Here is a 14,892-nt window from a genome sequence, read left to right on the forward strand (position 1 = left end):
GCAGAGAGAGGGGAAGGAAGCAGGCTCCCTGCTGAGCAGAGAGCCCGATGCGGGGCTGGATCCCAGGACCCTGAGATCATGACCTGAGCAGAAGGCAGCAGCTTAACCACTGAGACACCCAGGTGCCCCCTCTGCCCATTTTTAAATTGGATTATTTGTTTTCAGGTGTTGAGTTGTTTACGTTCATTGTTTATTTTGGACATTAATCCTTCTCAGATATATCATTTGCAAATATCTTCTCCCATTCAGAGGGTTGTCTTTTTGTTTTGTTGATGGTTTCCTTCACTGTGCAAACCCTTTTTATTTTGGTATAACCCCAGTAGTTTAATTTTGCTTTTGTTTCTCTTGTAAAAGGAGACATATCTAGAAAAATGTTTCTAAATGTTTCTATTAAAGAAATTACTGCCTATGTTTTCTTCTAGGAGTTTTATGGATTCAGTTCTCACATTTAAGTAAAAGTTTAGGGCTTTTAAAAAATGCTCTATTGAAGGGGTGCCTGGGTGGCTCAGTCCATTGGGCATCTGCCTTCAGCTTAGGTCATGATCGCAGGGTCCAGGATAGAGCCCTATGTTGAGCTCCATGCTCAGCAGGGAGTCTGCTTCTCCTTCTCCCTTTGCTCCACTTATGCTCTCTCTTTCTCAAGTAAGTAAATAAAAATCTTAAAAAACTAAAATGCTCTATTGAGCATTAAAGTTAGACAAGATGTTGTTCACATTGCTGCTATTTTAGAGATGATATCGTTGAGGTCAGAGAGGGAAAAACAACCAATCACTCGACCAATGAATGCTGTATTTCCCATTTTCTAGGTGCTCAGTTCTTTACTGGTTAGTATAAGGGAATACAGATTTATAAGACATGGTCCCTGTCCTTAAAAAGTTCAGAAATCTAGGGGCACCTGGGTGGCTCAGTGGGTTAAAGCCTCTGCTTTCAGCTCAGGTCATGATCCCAGGGTCCTGGGATCAAGCCCCACATCGGGCTCTCTGCCCCGTGGGGAGCCTGCTTCCACCTCTCTCTTTCTCTGCCTGCCTCTCTGCCCACTTGTGATCTCTGCCTGTCAAATAAATAAAATATACAAGCTTTAAAAAAAAGTTCAAAAGTCTAGAACAGGAGTGATTACTATTCTGTTTAAAGTGACAATGATGGGGTGCCTGGGTGGCTCAGTCGGTTAAGCGTCTATCTTCGGCTTAGGTCATGATCCCAGGGTCCTGGGATTAAGCCCCTCATTGGGCAACCTGCTCAGCAGGGGTCTGTTTCTTCTCTCTCTCTCTCTCTCTCTCTCTCTCTCTGTGCCCTCTCTCTCTTTCTCATAAATAAATAAAATCTTCTAAAAAAATAAAGTGACAATGACAAAACAGTGTGTTATGATATTGATGCTAAGTGTCATCATAGTTCACAGATAAGTCCAATAAAAGCTCAAAAAAGCTTTAAAGAGGAAGTAAAAACTGAGTTGGATCTTTAACAACTTCTAGAATTTGGAGAGATAAAAAACCAGATCATAGAAGGCCTGGAATAAAAGGTTGGAGGATTGAGGGCACAGGAGTGACATAGGGAAAGTAGTGGTTATAGCACTTTAATTAGCCTGAGCTATGCAGTGCCATCAATTATTGAAAGCTGGAGAGTCATTCATTGCCAGGCAATAGTGACATTTATTCTGGGCCTTCTGGAGGTAGCACCAAAGCACTGTGGTTCATTGGTGAGACTAGGAATCAGGTAGGAAAGGACAATTGCTTTCTGGATCACATGGGAGAGCCTCTCTGGAGCAAATGTATCCCTGTATGTTTCTTAAATTAATTTTAAAAGTGTATTGGTTAACATTGTAAAAGTGCTTATTATATACTAGCTATTGGTTTATGTGCAGTACTTCATGTAATCTCTCTTCTACAGAGTTGGAAACTGAGGCTTGGAAAATAAATAACTTCTTTCAAAATCACAGAGCCAGCAAATAGCACAGTAAAGTTTCCCAAATAGACCTGATTTCAGAGTCCCTATCTGTCTTGATGCCTAACACATGGCTGCAATATTTCTTCTATGTTAGAGTTGGAGGAACCTTTGAATTCTTGTCCAAGACCTGGTCTTAATGAAGAGCCAGCCAAAGCCCAAAATAGGGAGAGTGGCGCACCTAATCTCTGATCAATGAGCTCTTCTACAAAATCTTGTGCGTCTGATATGAGGTATCCTGGTGCTAGGGATGGGGGTGTCTGATCCTGAGTGCTCTGTGACTTGGGGGGACAATCCTTCTCTAAAGGAACTCAGGCTTTAGATTTTGCTGATTAAAATCAGGATCCCTACATCCTTCTGTCTCCTCCCTCTCCAGTTGTGACTAGAGATCTGGTTTAGGAAGAAACTAAAAGGAGGGCTTTCTGGGCAGGAGCCCATGTACCCAGTTCTGGGAAGTCAATGTGGGGATGGTGGACATAGACCTCATCACACCTTTGTATTTTGATTCCTATGACTCTGAAGGCTTTTCTGTTTAGACAAGTGTTTTTTAGAACATGGCCACTGTGTGTCCTTGGGCAAAATCCTTACCCTTTTTGAATGTCAGCATTTCATTTGTAAAGTGAATATACTGATCATTCTTGCTTTTTTAGGGTTGTGGGTATCAGAATGAAATAGCTTTGTGTTAGTGCAGAGTAGACCCTCAATGAACATTAACTCCCTGAAATACCTTGGTAGGATAAGCAGCAGGTGGTAAAGTGGCAATCACTTAATCTGGAGCCAGATAACAGTGATGACGCATTTAGGATCTAATTTGGGTGTGGTCTTGAGTGAAGGAAATAGGCTCTAGCTATAGTCTCTCACCTGAAAACAAAGGAGTTCATTGTAAATGGAGCGTGTGGTAATTGTTATGAAGGTACATAGGATGCAAAATCTGTGGAAAACGAGAAGCCAATAAAAAAGGGAAGGGAGAAGGGAGCTGTCCAGAAATCTACTTTTTTGCATCTCACATATTTTCCCAGTCTCTTTGTTTTCATGGAGAACGCAAGTGCAATACAAATCTAGCTGCAAACTACAGGTAGTTTTTAGAGAAATTTAACCATAATAATAATGGTAATATGCATCATATGTTGAGGGATGCTATGACCAAGAACTGAGCTGGATACTTTATGCAGAGTATGTTAATTTTCCATAAGAATTGTACAAGGTAAGAATTACTGAACACAGTTTCCAGGTGAGGAAACTGAGTTTCTGATTTATTGAGCTAATATTCCAGGTTCTGCAGCTAGGTCGCAGTGGTGATGGGATTCTAACTAGGGTTTTTTGGAATTCAAATGGCTTATTCTTTGCTATGCCTGGATATTTCTTATTTTCACTCTGAGCTGGCCTTTCAAGTTGGTCTAATTAAGAGGCTACATTTATTTTCAGAAGCTGTATCCAGACGATAGAGTGTTTCTGGTATTCCTGTTTTAGAGTTGGTTTTCAGAAATACACAAATAAATCAGTCATCCCTTCTCCTTTTACAGCCTGTCTAGGGTCCAGTGGTATTTCACCTTTAGATTCCCTACCTTGTTTTTTTTTTTTTTAGATTTTATCTATTTGTCAGAGAGAGAGCGCGCGCCCGCACACAAGCATGGGGAACGGCAGGCAGAGGGAGAAGCAGGCTCCCTGTCAAGCAAGAAGCCCAATGCAGGGCTTGATGCCAGGACCCCAGGATCATGATCTGAGCCAAAGGCAGACACTTAACTGACTGAGCCACCCAGGTGTCCCGGATTCCCCACCTTTTTGACCAGATGTGATTCTAAACATCATCCGAACAGCTCCTCAAATGAAAGTTCATACTCAAAAGATACATTTTCCATAATGTTATAAATATTTGAAATACCTGTGCTTTGGGATTTGAAGGTGGTTTCAAAAAGAGATGTTCCAGAAATGACAAACTCGTGTGTCAAATGAGTGGGGTGTATATTGGTATGTGTGTTGGGGGGGGGTCCTCCAATGTAGTAGACAATAGGAGACTGAGAGAGATGTGGAGTTTTCTCCCCAATCTTCTACTCCCTCAATCCCTTGGCCTAAAACGAGACCAAAGGTTTTTAACCCTTATTGTTTGTTCTGTGAACTCCAATAACCCTCAGTGGCTATTCTGGTTGATGTGGAAAGGCAAGAGGAGGGGAAGTAGAGCCCTCACCCACGCAAGCTCTAGCTGTGGGAAATTGGTCCAGGGGCACCTGAAGGGTCCTCAGAAGCCTCTTGTAGGACGGAGTTTAAAAACAATTGCTGAGGGGCGCCTGGATGGCTCAGTGGGTTAAGCCTCTGCCTTCGGCTCAGGTCAAGATCTCAGGGTCCTGGTGATCGAGCCCCACATCGGGCTCTCTGTTCAGCAGGGAGGCCTGCTTCCTTCCCCCTCTCTCTCTCTGCCTGCCTCTCTACCTACTTGTGATCTCTCTCTCTGGCAAAAAACAAAACAAAACAAAAACAAAAATAATTGCTGAGATAATTCATGAGGTTTCTTAGTGGTTTTTTTCTCCATGAAGGATTCCTTATATACCAATTCCTACCCTGTTGGACTTCAGTTTCCTTACCTAAAAGTGAAGAATCTCTAAGGTCCCTTCAAATTCTAATAATTTGTATTTCTAGTGTCCTCTGATGACCAGGACTTGGCAGTGAGGATAAGAAGCCATTGCTGACAGACCCTCCCATACAGGTCTTCAAATCATTCCTGGTCGGGGCAGAGGGGACATGATCTGTGGAACTGAATGCCCCAGCTTTCATTCTGGGTCCATTCCTCCCTGCCGCTTCCTATGGTAACAAGCAGCAGATGCCACTATGCACAGGTTCCTTCAGCAAGTCCTCTGCCATGTTTTATTGCTTTGGAATTGCTCAACTGATGTGCACGTTGCTTCTTGCCTTCACTCATTTCACTCATTCACAACAAAGACAGCAATCCTGCCAGGTCAACAGAACACAGTTTAATACATTGCAAATCATGCAACACATTCAACAAGTGTTTGCCTACCACATATTATATATTCAGAAGGCAATGGCCCCAAGAGGAGTTGAAAAACCAAAGTTCTACCTTCACCACTGAGACAGAGCTGGGACTGGACTTGGATCCCCTCAACCCTAACCACCAAATCCAGCATTCCAGAATAGCTAAAACTCTATACCCTTGAGTAGCATATCTTGTAGAAGTGCAGAGACAGGATGCTTATTGAAATGAGGGACTTGGGACGCCTGGGTGGCTCAGTCCCTTAAGCGTCTTCCTTTGGCTTGGGGCATGATCCCCAAGTCTTGGAATTGAGCCCTGCATCGGGCTCCCTGCTCAGCGGGAGTCTACATCTCCTTCTGCCCCTCACCCTGCTCGCATGGTCTTTCTTTCTCTCAAATAAATGAAATCTTTAAAAAAATAAAAATAAAAAATAACAACTTTTAAATCGTGATATTCAACGCTACATTATTAAAAACAAAACAAATGCACCTGTGAAAACAGAAGAGGTACAGCTCAAATCTTTTGGAGTCTGCCCAGAATAACTTTCTGATGCATTCCATATTTTTCTCATCCTATTACTCTTTCTTCCTGGGAATTTATTTTTATATTACCTAAACCTATCTTCAGCAATACTGTCCTGGTCTAAAACCTTCCATAATTCTCCATGGCCATAAGGTAATGTCCAAACATCCTCAGTTGTCCTTTGAGGCCATTCAGATTGTGGCCACAACCTGCCTTTCAGTCCAATTCTCCACCCCTCTTCGGGAACAGAGAAAAAAAAAAGCCTGTTGCTTTTTCTAAGACACATCTTTGTATATACTTCTGTGTTTAATGCAATTGAGAGATCAAGGGAATTTTAGAGCCAGGATTTTGAGGCTCATCAACTTGGATGTTTTAAAAAGAAATTGGAGGGCACCTGGGTGGCTCTAATTGGTTGGGTGACTACCTTCATGATCCGGGAGTCCTGGAATGGAGTCCTGTGTCGGGCTCCCTGCTCGGCGGGGAGTCTGCTTCTCCTGCTGACCTCTCTCCTCTCATGCTCTCTCTCTCTCTCAAATAAATAAATAAAATCTTTTTAAGAAAAAAGAAATTGGACATTTTAAGGAAGAAATAGGTGCCAGATAGTATAACACGCTCCAGGTCATAGAGCATGTTAGAGGTCATCATGTTACCAAACTAGGCCCTTGGGCTCACTAAAAAATAAAAATGGACAAAAGGCCAAATGGGAGTTTCAGGCAAGGCTTTATTGGGGCTTATGCTGGGGCACAAGGGAAACAGCACAAAGGAAACAATCCTCAGGCTGATTCCCCAAGGAGAGGTCAGGGAGAGTTTTTCAAAGAAACTTAGGTGGGAAAAGGGTGGTCTAAGCATGTAGAAGCTGTGATGTATTCGCAACTGTGTACTTAAAAGATCATGCTTCTTCACACATCACATGTTTAATTAACATGTTAAATCTCCACCCTGGGGCGTGGTTTTTAATATAATAATGAGGGGAAAAGTTGGTTAAAGTTTAGCACTGGGGTCCATCTTGGCACAGACTGGTTTGGTCTGGTCTTTGCCAGTCTTTGTAGTCAAGTCCCTCTTTTCTTTCTTTCTTTTTTTTTTTTTTTTTTTTTCAGATTTTAGACAGCACAATCCCAGGGCAGGCAGAGGGAGAAGCAGACTCCCTGCTGAGCAAGGAGCAGGCTGTGGGACTCTATCCCAGAACTGTGGGATCATGACCTGAGCTGAAGGCAGAGCCACCCAGGCACCCCACGATTTACAAGTGTTTAGTTGAAAAAAAGTACTGATAGTGTACTTATTACACTTTGGGGGGATAAATGATGTATTTTATTTATTTATTTTATTTTTAAGATTCTATTTATTTATTTGTTAGAGAGAGAGCACAAGCAGGGGAAGCTGTGGGCAAAGCAGGCAGAGGGCTTAGAAGCAAGCAGGGAGCCACTGTAGGGCTTGATCCCAGGACCTGGGATCATGACCCCAAGCCAAAGACAGACACTTAACTGACTGCGCCACCCAGTAATCCCTAAATGACGTATTGTAAATGTCTTCCCAGAGAAGAGGAGCCATTCAGTACAACACAGCATTGCTATCCCCAAGGAGTAGGGACTCTGGAGACGAATGCTCCAGCTCCTTTATGGGAATCAATTACATTTGAGGGATGAAATAAAGTGATCTGTTTAACATTTATTTAATAGAAATAAGGTTTATTTACTTATTTTTAAGATTTTATTTATTTTTTTGACAGAGAGATACACAGCGAGAGAAGGAACACAAGCAGGGGAAGTGGGAAAGGGAGAAGCAGACTCCCCGCTGAGCAGGGAGCCTGATGTGGGGTTCAATCCCGGGACCCTGGGATCATGACCTGACCTGAAGGCAGAGGCTTTAACCCACTGAGCCACCCAGGCGCTCCCAACAATGTAATTTTTTAAGGTGAGAGTCTTCATTATTCAATTAATGCTGATAGGAAAACAGTTCCACAGTTTAGAAAAACCAATAATAAATGCAAACTTTCAGGATTATATTCCATGCCTTATACCAGAATACATCCCAGATGAATTAAAAATTAGCATATTTTTAAAAGATACTTAATATAGATAAAGCATCTTTACCAACAGAGAAGAAAAAGAATAGGAAAATGGGCTAAAGACAAAATGACAGTTCACCGAGTATAGTTGTTACGTGAAGTACACAGCACTCTGTCTTGGAAGTGTCATTTCTAAGGAAATGGAGATGTGTGAGGATGTACCCATAGGCTTTCCTTCTAAAGTATTAATAGTATACATTGTGGAATTATGGAGGAGTTTGTTTTTTGATCTGTATCATCTTTTTTTATAAAACAATAAATATGTATTACTTGTATAATTATGTTTGTGGTTTTTTAAAAAGAAAAGTGGTCCTGCAAACCATAAGAGACTCTTAATGTCACAAAACAAACTGAGGGGAGCCGGGGGTTGGGGGGTAGGGAAAGGGTGGTGGGGTTATGGACATTGGGGTATGTGCTATGGTGAGTGCTGTGAAGTGTGTAAACCTGGCGATTCACAGACCTGTACCCCTGGGGCTAATAATACATTATATGTTTATAAAAAAAAGAAAAGAAAAGTGGTCCTGGACAAGATGGTGAAAGCAAAGAATTTTCCTTCACTTTGTGAAATCTATTTCCTTTTCTACAGCACTCCATCCCTCCTTCCAGTCTAATTCCCCATGTGACTTCAAAGATTCAGTCCTAACTCTTACACACCTGGTTCCCAGCCCAAGTCACACAGTTTCACTAACTCTCAGCCACCGTGGGACCTCTGAACTTTACCGACTGCTCCCACTACTCATTGCTATTGGCTGTAAGGAGTGAATATAGTTCTACAAAGCAATATCCATTAGTCTAGAGATAAGTTAGAACACAATTTCTGCTGACGAGGGAAAGGGAACCAGTATTTTCATCTTTGCATGAGAAAATTGGCACTGTGCATTATGATTAAGTGATTCCCATGTCCCGAGTAAAATGGCATGGTTCCAGAGGGATGCACAGTGGGAAATCCCCAGCATTCTTGCCAGCAGCCTCCCTGGCTCTTCCCTTGGAGGACATGATGAGTCTATTACAGCAGTCTTTCCAGCTGAGTCCTGGCACAGCCTCAGAATCCCGACCCAGGACTCCTGAGCACAGTGCTATATCCTAGCTTCTCAAAGCATGGTCTCAAAGATGCAGATAGTCAGGCCCCACTCCAAATGTGCTGAATCAGGATCTCGGTCTCATTTTCAGGGATGCTTGCATGATACACAGCTGTGGCAGAGAATTACCTAAATATAACCCAATCATCCCATTTCACTGAGTATGGTTTGAAGTCACCTAGGATATTTTAGAAAAGGGTTTTACATACATTATCTCATTCTTCACAACAGTCCTACTAGGGTGATACCATTATCTTCTTCATTTGACAAATAAAGGGAATTGAGACATGGGGAGGGGTCAAATATTCTGAAAGTCGCTAAGCCTAGACTCAAATACTCCAGGTACCGTATGAACTTGTAAGGAAAATGATGTATGAGACAAGATCTTGAAATAAAGCTTTTTATAGTCTTGAAGCATGCCCACAAAGAACTTAGATGAGAAGTATCCAGAACTTCCAAGGGGGTACAAGAGAATGTCATAAACTTTTGAAGGAAAAAGAGGTCACCTTCAAGTTCAATGATCAGAACAGCTTTCATGAAGCAGGTACATGTATTTGTTTTTATTTTAGAGAGAGAGCAAGAAGAGGGGCAGAGGGAGAGAAACTCAAGCAGACTCCCTGCTAAGCAAAGAGCCTGACTCGAGACTTGATCTCAAGACCCTGAAATCATAACCTGAGCTGAAGTCAAGAGTCGGATGCTTAACCTGCTGAGCCACCCAGGTGCCCTTCATGAAGGGAAAGGTAGCCTTGAAGGACGTAAATAAGGGGGCTGATAGGAAGAGACTGAATGAATTACACTCTTAAACAGGATCTGACATAGAGGAAATGCTGAGTGAATATCAGCTATTATAATTTCTCTCTACTGTGTTATATTAGTTTCAGGTGTACAATATAGTGACTCAACGATTCCATACGTCCTCCAGTGCTCATCATGACATATGCACTCCTTAATCTCCACCACTTATTTCGCCTGTCCCCCTATTCCCCACTCTAGTAACCTTCAGTTTGTTCTCAAGAGTCTGTTTCCTGATTTCTCTTTCTCCCTTTTTTTCCCTTTGCTCATTTGTTTTGTTTCTTAAGTTGTATATGGCAACTAGCTGGAATTAAAATAAAAACTTAAATAAAATAAAAAGAAAGTTGTTAAAAGTATAAATTTTCATGACATAATTAATGAATTTGTGTAAAACTGAGCCAGAAAATAGTTCAATTTAGATATAAATTTATTAAAATTGTATATATTGCATTATATAAAGAAACAAAATATTTGTAATGTGTAAATTTATGCTGTTACTCGTCTGTTTTTTCACTCTCATTATGTTTTATAAAATATTTTAAAGGAAAAAATGTATCCCTACTATATCCACCTGTGTGTGTGTTTGTGTGTGTGTGTGCTCTAACAGTTTATAATGTATATGGTGAGGGTCTCTATAGAAGCCACATGGTGGGTACAAATCCACCAAGCTTACCTAACCCAGATTTCAAATGCCTCTCCAGGAGGTCATTCTGAGAAATCTAAAACCACATCCCATATATGAATGTGTTCCGCCTGCTAGTCTGGTCACTGTCCGAAAAACCCATGAGAGGGATGTGTGATGTGACTTTTTGTAAACTCATCCACATCTTGCTGCTTAGCCCATGTAGGTGACTACATGGAAGTAGAGGGTGACTACTTCCTTCACTCCATTCCCTGGGATTGAGGAGGTCACACCCACTGTCTAGGGGGAGTCACAGTTCAGTCCCCTGAACTGCTTTGTGGATATCTCATTGCAGGGGATTCCTTCTGTGTCTTCTGACATCAGATATGGAATGGGTACCCATCTTGTAGTGGATGGACACATTTTGTCCTCAGGTGTTGGGGCCATCTCACCTCAAGCCTGACACCCAAATATCCAGGACTTGTGGGTTTTGGAGACTGGGAGACTTCATTTCAAAGCCTGGAGCCCTCAAGTCCTGGTTGTGTGACCTTAAGCAAGTTACCAATCCTCTCTGAGTCTCAGGAAAATGCCCACCTTGGAGGATATCTGTGTGGTTTAGTAATGTGCACCAAGTGCCTGGCTTCTAGCCACCTTCAAAAATTTTTCTGAGCACCTGCCATGTGCCTGAGTACTGTTCTAGGTGCTGAGGACACAAGAGAGAACAAAACCAACAGAGTCCCTGATTTTATAGATTAGGTCAGTAAATACATATAGCAGAGAATGGCAAGTGCTGCATGGAAAGATAAGGCCAAGTTGGAGGAAAGGGTATGTTGGGGTATACTGGGGGTGGAGGGATTATATTTAGGGTGGGTGGGAAGGCCTCACTCATAGGGGTCATTAGAGCAAGAGACCAGAGGGAAGTGATGCTAGAGAGAGAGAGACACTCTGACTTCAAGGTTTTTATCCTGGTGGTTCTCTTCACCTGGGACAATACCCCCAGATAATCCCATGGCTGATTCCCTTACCTCCTTCAGGTATCTCTGCTTCTTATTTCCTTCCTGGTGAGGACTTCTCAGACAGGTCCTTTGGAAAATAGCTGAGAACCACAGTCAGTCTCTACCTCCTCCCTCTATTTAATTTCCATAGCACTCATCATCACCTGACATACATCTATTATGTATTGGCTTAATGCCAATACATCGCCAATGCCGATGTCTCTATTTTTAAAATATTTTATTTATTTATTGGAGAGAGAGAACAAGCAGGCAGAGCAGCATAGGGGGAGGGAGAAGCAGGCTCCCCGCTGATCAGGGAGCCCAAAGCTGGGCTTGATCCTGGGTTGCTGGCAGACGCTTAACCACTTAACGGACTGAGCCACCCAGGCACCCCCCCCTTTTATCCTTTCACAAGCTGTCCCTTTTTTAAAACTTTAAATTCAGTTAATTAACATATAACATATTATTTGTTTCAGGGGTCTAGGTCTGTGATTTGCCTATCTTTAGAAGAGAGAGGTTGGCAAACTATTGCCCATGGGCCAAAACTGACCCACTATCTGTTTCTGAAGATAAAATTTTATAACGATACAGCCACACCCATCCTTTACATATTGTCTATGGCCGTTTTTGCATTTCAATAGCAGAGTTAAGTAGTCGTGAAAGAGAGCACCTGACTCTCTTACCTTAAATTCTTTGCTAGCTGGTCCTATATGAGAAAAAGTTTGCTGACCTCTGTTCCAGCAAGGAACCCCTGTAGAAGCAGGAATTTTGTTTTGTTTATAGCTGTATTCCCAGGTCCCAGTGAGCAGGGAGCAGAAGTCTAGCTGGAGACAAAGCACAAGCTGATACCCTGCAACCTCCCTCCACCCCATTCCTGGGTGATATATATATATATATATATATATATATATATACACACACATATATATATGTATATATGTGTATATATATATATATATACACACACATACATACACACACACACATACCTGATCAGCGGGGAGCCAGCTTCTCCCTCCCCCTATGCAGCTCCGCCTGCATATATATGTATATATATGACATTCTTCCAGGAAGCTCCAGACTGTCTTAATGTTATTGCCTTGCTAGAGGGAAAAACAACCTTAACTTGACAATGGCAAGGACTTCCATATCCTTCAGTCCTCTTTAGAATATGTCTTTTGAAAACCTCCCTTTTCCTTACCTTCCCCAACTCCCAAGTATATGAACAGTCACCCCTCACAACCCTCCTGCAGCAGCTCTTCTGCCCACAGGTCCTACCCCCATGCTTTAATAAACCACCATTTTGTGCCAAAGACATCCCAAGAATTCTTTCTTGGTCTTGGGCTCAGGACTCCACCCCACTGAACCTCACCTACATTCCAAAACCACATCACAGCACAGTGCTTGGCTATATTTGGCATATAGCAGGCCCTGAAGAAATGTTAGTTTATTGAATTAATGCATGTAGGAGAAGAGTGATTGGAATAACCAGAAACGTAGTCCACGCTTAAGTTGGATCATGTGTTATCCTAAAGGGCTTGGCTGTTGTTCTCTGATGATGGTGGGTGTTAGGTCCCCCAATAATGGGTCTGTGATTAAAGGAGCGAGACTGATATAAAGCGAAGGTTAAGCAAAGCTTTATTCCGTGCCAAGCATCAAGAATCAAACCCGAACGTTCGGGGCCGCGCCTCTTACAGAGAGGGCAACCTCTCTCTGCTTCACAGACTAGCTTTTAAGGGCAAAGACCATGAGGTTGGGCCTGACCATGCACAGGTGGCCAATGAAATTGTAACACACAGAGAAAGCTGCACAGTCATGTTAGGTCACACATAAGTGACCAATTGAATTACAATTTACCCTAGTAGATATTTGAAACAGCCTATCACCTTGGTCAAAATTGGCACCCAGAAGGTGCCCAAAGGGTGGGGCCCATACTCCTTGGTAACTAGGGAGACAGTATGCACCCCCACCCACTGATCGGATGTCTCCACCTGGCCTGACCCACCCTTGTATTTGGGCTTTGTTACCTGGGACTGGTTTCTGGGCCTGTTTTTAAGTAAGTCCCCTGGGGGAAGGGGGGAGGGACAGTTTAAGTTTTAAATAACAAAGTTATTGTTTAACCAGATGGAAGCGCTCTGGCTAAATAGGTCCTTACAGTGGGGGTGTCCTGTGAGGGTGAGGGTGAGGGAAACTCTACACTCTGTCAGTAAAGAGGTTAAATGGCTGTTTCTACTATGAGATCACTATTATTCTTGACAACATGATGTTAGAGACGTCCTGTAACTGTTACAGAACCTGGATTGGGTCCTGACAGAAGAACCAAGTGGCACTTGGAGACTTTGGAGGATGGGAGGTTTATTTAACACCAGCGGGCTCAGAGGAGAGTGTTCTCCAAAGGTCTGAGCCCTGAGAACAAGCAGGGAGGGTAATTTATACCCTTCTACTTCCATATACTTGGTACTTTTGGCACCCATGGGAAATGGGGTAGGGAGGAAGAATGAGAAGTCCCTTAGAACAATGGGCGGGACCTTTTAGTCAGCTCGGTCAGCCATCTTGGGTACAAATTTTCCCTTATAACAAGTATGGTCATGCAAGCACGATTTGTGGACATCTGGTAATATTGCTCAAGGTAGAAAAGAAGTTTAAGGGAGGACACGTAGGGCCACAAAATGCAGGATGTGAACCCTGCTTCTCCCATAGACTGGCTGGGGAGCCTGGAGGGTTGAATAAACTTCTCTATATCTTAGTAGTCCTCATCTCCAAAATGGAACATGAAGAGGCCCATCCTCATTGGTTTGCTTGTAAATTTAAGTGGGTTAATTACATAAAATGTTGGGATTAGTGTCTGTTAATGGGGTTTTGGAATATAGATAAGGTTTGGTGGGGTAAGGTCTGGAGCCAATGACCAAGAAAGAATTCTTGAGACATATTTGGTGCAAAATGCTAGTTTTAGTAAAGCACAGGCACAGGACCTGTGGGCAGAAAGAGCTGCAGCACCAGGGGCTTAAGGAGCAGTGATTATGTACTTGGGAGTTAGGGGAAGTAAGGAAAAGGGAGGTTTCAAAAGAACTTTCATATACTAAAGAGGACAGACCTACAAGATACCTACAAGATATCAGACACCATGCCATTGTCAAATTAAGGTTGTTTTCCCCTCTAGAAAGGTATTAGTATTGAGATAGTTGGGAGATTCCTGCAAGAATGTCATACATGTCCCACCCAGGAGTTTGCAGGGTGTCAGCTTTTGCTTTGTCTTCAGCTAATCTGCTTCCTTGTCATCTGTCACTTAGTAAATTCTTAATGAATATTAGCTGATATTAGTGACTTTCCATTATTTTTTCCTTTTTTTTCTTTCTTTGTTTTTTTTTAATTAACATATAATGTATTATGTGCCCCAGAGGTACAGGTCTGTGACTCATCAGTCTTACACATTTTGCAGCAGTCACCATAGCACATAACCTCCCCAGTGTCCATCACCCAGCCACCCCATCCTTACCCCTACCCGCCCCTCCGCTCCCCAGCAGCCCTCAGTTTGTTTCATGAGATTAAAAGTCTCTTACAGTTTGTCTCCCTCCAAATCCCATCTTGTTTCATTTTTTTCCTTCCAATAGACACAGAAAAAGCATTTGACAAAGTACTTCTATTCATGGTAAAAACCTCCAACAAAGTAAGTTGAGAGGGAACATACTCAACAGCTAATATCATCCTCAATGGGGAAAAATTGAGAACTTTTCTTCTACAGTCAGGAATAAGATGGGCATGTCCATTCTTACCACTTTTATTCAACATAGTATTGGAAGTCTGTTGGGTCTCCAATATTGGGTCCCCCAATAATGGGTCCATGATTAAAGGAGCGAGACTGATACAAAGCGAAAGTCAAGCAAAGCTTTATT

Source organism: Meles meles, chromosome X, assembly GCF_922984935.1.
Source record: "Meles meles chromosome X, mMelMel3.1 paternal haplotype, whole genome shotgun sequence".
NCBI lineage: Eukaryota > Metazoa > Chordata > Mammalia > Carnivora > Mustelidae > Meles > Meles meles.